Source organism: Dendropsophus ebraccatus, chromosome 8, assembly GCF_027789765.1.
Source record: "Dendropsophus ebraccatus isolate aDenEbr1 chromosome 8, aDenEbr1.pat, whole genome shotgun sequence".
NCBI classification, from domain to species: Eukaryota; Metazoa; Chordata; class Amphibia; order Anura; family Hylidae; genus Dendropsophus; species Dendropsophus ebraccatus.
Genome location: NC_091461.1, coordinates 41,144,702 through 41,152,053, shown reverse-complemented (window position 1 = coordinate 41,152,053; position 7,352 = coordinate 41,144,702).

Genomic DNA, 7,352 nt, shown 5'->3' with positions numbered 1-7,352 from the left:
CGGCACAGGCAGTCTCTCTGCACCCCGCTGCCTGTGCCGGAGGATGTCGGGAGTGCGCGCTGCCGGGAGACATCAGCTGCTGGGGCCGCCGGACGGGTGAGTAACTGGTTTGTTGTTTTGGGGGTCACTGGCTACTATGGGGGCACTGGCTACTATGGGGGGCACTGGCTACTATGGGGGCACTGGCTACTATGGGGGGCACTGGCTACTATGGGGGGCACTGGCTACTATGGGGGCACTGACTACTATGGGGGGCACTGACTACTAGGGGGGCACTGGCTACTATGGGGGGCACTGGCTACTATGGGGGGCACTGGCTACTATGGGGGCACTGGCTACTATGGAGGGCACTGGCTACTATGGGGGCACTGGCTACTATGGGGGGCACTGGCTACTATGGGGGCACTGGCTACTATGGGGGGCACTGGCTACTATGGGGGCACTGGCTACTATAGGGGTGCTGGCTACTATGGGGGGCACTGGCTACTATGGGGGGCACTGGCTACTATAGGGGTGCTGGCTACTATGGGGGGCGCTGGCTACTATAGGGGTACTGGCTACTATGGGGGCACTGGCTACTATGGGGGGCACTGGCTACTATGGGGGGCACTGGCTACTATAGGGGTACTGGCTACTATGGGGGGCACTGGCTACTATGGGGGGCACTGGGTACTATAGGGGTACTGGCTACTATGGGGGGCACTGGCTACTATGGGGGGCACTGGCTACTATAGGGGTACTGGCTACTATGGGGGGCACTGGCTACTATGGGGGGCACTGGGTACTATAGGGGTACTGGCTACTATGGGGGGCACTGGCTACTATGGGGGCACTGGCTACTATGGGGGGCACTGGCTACTATGGGGGGTACTGGCTACTATGGGGGGTACTGGCTACTATGGGGGGCACTGGCTACTATGGGGGGCACTATATGGGGGAATTGGCTACTATGGGGGGCACTATATGCAAAGATAGGGGGGATTTGATGGCCCAATTCGCACCTCTGCCCAGGGGCCCATAATGCTGTTAAGACGGCCCTGCCGCTCTGAAGCTGCTGCTGCACGTGGGACCAGGTGGAAGAAGGAGCGCAGGAGAAGACTTGCAACATGCTTAGGTAAAGCACGGTGCTTGTGAAATCGTCGGTCACCCACTGCGCATGGCTATTCCACTCAGCGATGCACGGTCGGTGCCTGATGATTTTAGATTTGAACTTAAGTAAACAATCAGCCGATGACACGATCATCGGCTGATCATTGTCTCGCTCCGTGGAATAGGACCCTAAGTGTACAATCTCACTACAGCACCACAGAGAAATATAACATAGCACCCATCCAAATGAATGGGGTATGTATATAATGCATCTACAGGGCAAAAGATGATCTATGTAACTACACTGGCCAAAGAGGTTTCTGAATTCAGAATTTCCTAATGTATGTACAAAAATAGGTTTTCTAAACAACCCCTTTAAAGGGGTAGTGCAGCGCTAAACAATTATTCACTAAATAACACACATTACAAAGTTATACAGCTTTGTAATGTATGTTATGTTAGTGAGAGGCCCCCTTCCCCGTGCTCCCCCCACCCACCCCACCCCCCGGAAGTGTAGTGCTCTATACTCACCTGATCCGTGTCGACCCCCGTCCACCATCTTGTGACAATGATATAATCTTCGGGTGGCTGTGCTCAGCCAATCGCGGCTGAGCAGCTGATGACGCGGCAGAGGGAGGCCGGCACAAGGGGTTGACACAGATCAGGTGAGTATAGAGCACTACACTTCCGGGTCTAGCGTTGGTGGGGGGGAAACACGGGGATGGGGGCCATTCACTAACATAACATACATTACAAAGGTGTATAACTTTGTAATGTGTGTTATTTAGTGAATAATTGTTTAGCGCCGCACTACCCCTTTAAGGGTATGTTCACACGCCTTAGATCTACTGCTGATAGAAACAAATTACTTAACAGAAACATAGCATCTTGCCTATTATGGGGGTCAATAAGTACAAATAAAAATGCAAGTAAAGCGCACTAAACGGTTCCCATAATTTGTATCAGCACTAGAGGTCAGTCGTGAGCCATTATGTTACACTACACGTGAATGGGCATTTATAAGCAGCACCTTCTAACATTAGAACGTGTCAAAGTATATTTGTATAATTTGAATGTATCAATGATAGTGAACTATGCAGCAGTCTATCCAGCAAGCAGCACAGTTTATGGTGCCATCAGTTTGCATAGAGAAAGTGGGGCCCTGCGTGGGAGTTGAGGGGACTGGTCAGTATGGTTCTGATAAGCCATCTGCTGTAAATCCAGTCATTTCTAAAATTGGTAATCCCTCAGAATATTAGCATATTAGTTATATCACATTCCAGTTGTAAAATAGTTCAAAGGTAACTTGGACAGCTCCTCCCGCCTGACAGCACCAGGATACGGTGGTATACGTTTGCAGGCCAGCTCTCGGAAATCAATGGATTTCCTCGGCTGGCCAAAAATAATGGTACCACAGACCAGAGTTTGACATGGCTATTATAGTCTGTATGCCACTACAAATGCAACAAAAGAGGTGTTCTCTGTAGGAAACCTATCCTCATATATCCTATATACCCTGTATGCTATATGCTGTTCTGGACAGTTCCTGTCTTGGCCAGAGATGTCAGCAGAGAGCACTATTTCAGACTGAAAAGAAAACATTTCCTGCAGGACATACAGCAGCTGATAAGTATAGGAAGACTTGCATTTTTATTACAAATCTTTATACATTTTTGAAACCAGTTGATTTTTGCTGGATAACCCCTTTAAACACTAACGGCCAGCATTCCCCATTGAGTAGAGCAGATACAGTTTGTGATCAGCTTATTGTGAATTGAGCCATCTAACTGTCCAAAACAGAGAACTACTTTGTTTCAGATTGCAGGGACCCCTCATGATCTTGTGAAACCTCATTCATGTTGGACAAACATTTTTAGGTCAATGGAAAGAATTTTCACCTTCCTGGGTAATTTGAGAATGTACAGGGCGTTATCAGACATAAGACTTTCCAAAACAAGACTTCTGGCTGAATCTGTTTACATAGCAGTACTGTGGAAGCCATGGCAAAGTCAATCAGGAGCAAGAATAACTGCTGTCTCCTATCGGTCTATGCAGCAGAGAACGGCCATCCGTGTGTCATCTCAATGGCATTCCCAATTGGTTGCAGTTATCTAAAATACATAGTTTCAGTATGATCCAGCAAAGTTAATAATTGTCAGACTCGTCTTCGGAGACTATTGTGTTGGGAATGAGTCAGGGTGCAGGCCGTAAAAAATGCAAATGAGCGTGCACCATAAAAATAGTTTTCACCAGGATATGTTCCATGTAATATTCACATTTATTGTGTTATAAAGCTGCAATCTTTACAAGTTCAGTGTATCAAAATAGATTGGTGCAAAGTTTTATTATTGAGACAAATTTACATTTTTTGGGGAAAAAAAACAAGGGTAGGAGAACATCCTGCTGATTTCCTGTGGAAATCTCATGTCAAATACATTAGTAGAAAGGTCACACTAACAGCTAATAGTCCAAAATGATATGGGTGGTGTTAGATGTTTAGGCTACTGTTACTCAGTAGTGGGACACTGCACATTACTATAATACATAGATGTATCTGATCTGTCACAGTACAGCAGCCAGTCTATTAGAGCAGCTCTCTGTTCTAGCACATAGAGGACAGTCCCAGCACAGAGCCTCTCTCTCTGACATATATATATGCCGTAATATGGCATATGGACAGGTGTTCATGTCATGAGACAAACCCTTATAGACCTCCAGTACAAAACGATTATCTGCGGTATTTGGCCGATATTGGCCGTTACGTCCGATAATCGTCTCGTGTAATAGAAGACAATGATCAGCCGACATTAACGATGTTGAAAGAAAACAACTAAGATAGCAACGATCTGGTGCCATCGCTCCGAGGAATAGGAGCGGCCATCTTCTATGCGCTGCCTGGACAATTTAGCAATCACCTGGGCAGCCCCCCCCGCAGCTCCTCACGGCCTTCCCAGCTCTTAATCGCTCACTGCCGCCAATAGCGCCAGCAGCGAGCAGGGAACGAGGATCAAGCGGGCGTTGACCTGACAGGTCGGCGCTCGTTTGCTCCTCTGCATCGCCCCCTGTAATAGGGGCTTTAGGTTATTATCCTCCCCCAGGAACTGGACCTCCAGAGTGGGGGCTGACTATACCTGCCACAACAGGAATCTGCCAGCTGCTATAGCTTTATCTTTTATTATCTTCTAATCGTATTCCCCTTGTGTAAACTTCAAAGTAATAAAGCATTGTACTGACTATATTATTGTACTGACTATGTTAAATTCTGAATGTCCTTATCTTTTAAGTAGACTGAAGAATTCATCCATCCAAGGAGATAATCCTGAGGCCCCCTCCATCCATACAGAACGTGTCAATTTCAGATTTAATGCCATAGTAATTTTTCGTTATGATTGTGCATATAGGACATATCCTCAATAAGATCCTATAGGGTATTTGTATCATCCTGTAAAAGAAAAAACCCTATTGACAAATAGTTGGCTCTAAAGTCAGACGCAAATGGGGTCATCCATTGGTGGATTACCAGTCTGACCCAGGGCCCACTGAGTAATACCCCTGACTTTCATAGGCCGACCTTGTACATAAGAGAATTGTCAGGTTTTAAGATACCTGATCCTTTGTTCTACTAGAAATTAAATTACCCCAGATAAGTACATATATATCAGGGCCAAATGTAGCTTGTAGAGCTGGATGAAGGACAGTTACTTCGGCAATGCGCTTCATCGCTTCTTTCTTTCAGAGAAAACACATCCCTAGGCAAGAAACGTGAGTCATTCCTTCATAGCACATGCACTAATAACAGGGGACTGACTATTGTTCCTGGTAATCTTTTGGCTATAGAAATGCTACCTGATATTGTATGTATGTATGACAGCACTAAAACAAAACACATACTTACTATAGTGACCGTAAATAACAATATACTGCTAAACATCACTATTACATCATACGACTTCTGATGTATCATAAATATATGCCTGTAGGTCCCATACTGCTGACTTGTCTAGGCCCCCATCTTACCAAAACCAGTATTTAAAGTAACTCTGTACCCACAATCTGACCTTCCCAAACCACTTGTACCTTCGGATAGCTGCTTTTAATCCAAGATCTGTTCCAATGTCAGTTTGGCAGGTGATGCAGTTATTGTCCTAAAAAACAACTTTTAAACTTGCAGCCCTGTGCCCAATGGCCAGGGCTTAGAATATCTGTGCCCTAACTTTGCACCACCTCTCTGTCCCTCCTCCCCACCCTCTTCATCATTAGGAATGCCACTGAGACATTTTCTCCTGTTTGAACATTGCACAGGTGCCTTAACGATCCAGCCCATGTTCAGTATTCACACAGCTGATGAATAGGAGACAATCTGCCTGGAGCATTCCTAATGATAAGGAGATCGGGGAGGAGGGACAGAGAGGTTTTGCCAGCCTAATGCATAGACATTCTAAGCCCCAGCCATTGGACACAGGGCTGGAAGTTTAAAAGTTGTTTTTTAGGACAATAACTGCATCACCTGCCGAACGGACCACAGGACAGATCTTAGATTAAAAGCAGCTATCCGAAGGTACATGCAGTTTGGGGGGTCAGATTGTGGGTACAGAGTCATTTAAAAAAAAATCAATTTGGGGTATATGTTTGGCTATTTACAACAGATAATACATGCTGAAAATTTTGGGTAATTTTTATCAGATATTTTTCCATGAGAAATGTCAGGTATTAATGTAAATTAACTTTTGACACGTAACAAAGCTAACAATAGTTAGCTGCAGATGGTAGCACACTTCACACCCTGATTGGGCACACTGTCCGACAGATCACAGTAAACAAGCTTCATACACTATTGTGGAGCCACATGGGATGCTTTTGCCATAAGGCCAAATGAGTTTATTGCTCAGGGCGGCAGATTTGTAGAGTCTCCGAAGGGCAACATTTTTTATGGAGTGGCCATAAATTGATGTTAGGGCCACGGCGGCGGTCCGGAGCACGGGACGCCGCCGTTATTGTCCTAAAAAACAACTTTTAAACTTCCAGCCCTGTGTCCAATGGCTGGGGCTTAGAATGTCTATGCATTAGGCTGGCAAAACCTCTCTGTCCCTCCTCCCCGATCTCCTTATCATTAGGAATGCTCCAGGCAGATTGTCTCCTATTCATCAGCTGTGTGAATACTGAACATGGGCTGGATCGTTAAGGCACCTGTGCAATGTTCAAACAGGAGAAAATGTCTCAGTGGCATTCCTAATGATGAAGAGGGTGGGGAGGAGGGACAGAGAGGTGGTGCAAAGTTAGGGCACAGATATTCTAAGCCCTGGCCATTGGGCACAGGGCTGCAAGTTTAAAAGTTGTTTTTTAGGACAATAACTGCATCACCTGCCAAACTGACATTGGAACAGATCTCTCCCGCAGCTGCAGCAGCCGGTGTCCATAGGCAGGGACCCGGCGCTGCCTTGGCTTCAGCCAAGGGGGGGGGCCTCACCTCACCGCGCTTCTGTCCGTTGCTGTGCCGGCTGGCGCGCGCGTCCCTGCCTCCTAGGGCGCGCGCGCCGGCTGTCTCAGATTTAAAGGGGCAGTGCGCTCCTAATTGGCCTGTATGTCAATCACTCCCCTATAAGTTCCAGCCCTGCCCTCTTCCAGGTGTTGGAGCCTCTACATGCTTCCCATAGCGTTTGGCCCAGCTCCCTGTTGTTCCTGATTCCTGTCCGCTACCTGGTCCCTAGTCCTTGTTCCTGGTTCCTGCTCCTCTGTTACACTATTGCTCCTGTGTTCCGCCTGTCACCTGCGGTTACGCCTACAGGCCTCTGCCAGCACCATCTCCTGACTACTGCTCCTGCCACGCCTCGCCTGCCGTCACTAGCAACCAAGCCAGGGGTAGCAACCTGGGGGTCGCCTGCCGCAGCAAGTCCATCCCACCTTGCGGCGGGCTCTGGTGAAAACCAGCGGCCCCTTAGACTCCGCTCCCTGGTGAGGTCAGTGCCATCGCTAGTGACGGTCCAGTGGATCCACTACTCCAGGCATTACAATTGACTTTATTAACCCCATGATCTTCAAATGATAGCTGAACACAGACATGGAATGCAAGGAAGTCAGGACTGCAAGCACTTTGCAGGTATTGTTATACAGTTCAGATATTACTACACTACAAGTGATCAATATCCCTCTATATGGAGCACAAGGTGTAATGGTTGTATGACCATGAATAAGATCACCATGAGTAGTCACAATGTTTTGACTCTTGTATATGTCAGGGGCATTTATTCTTGGAGAAGCAAAAA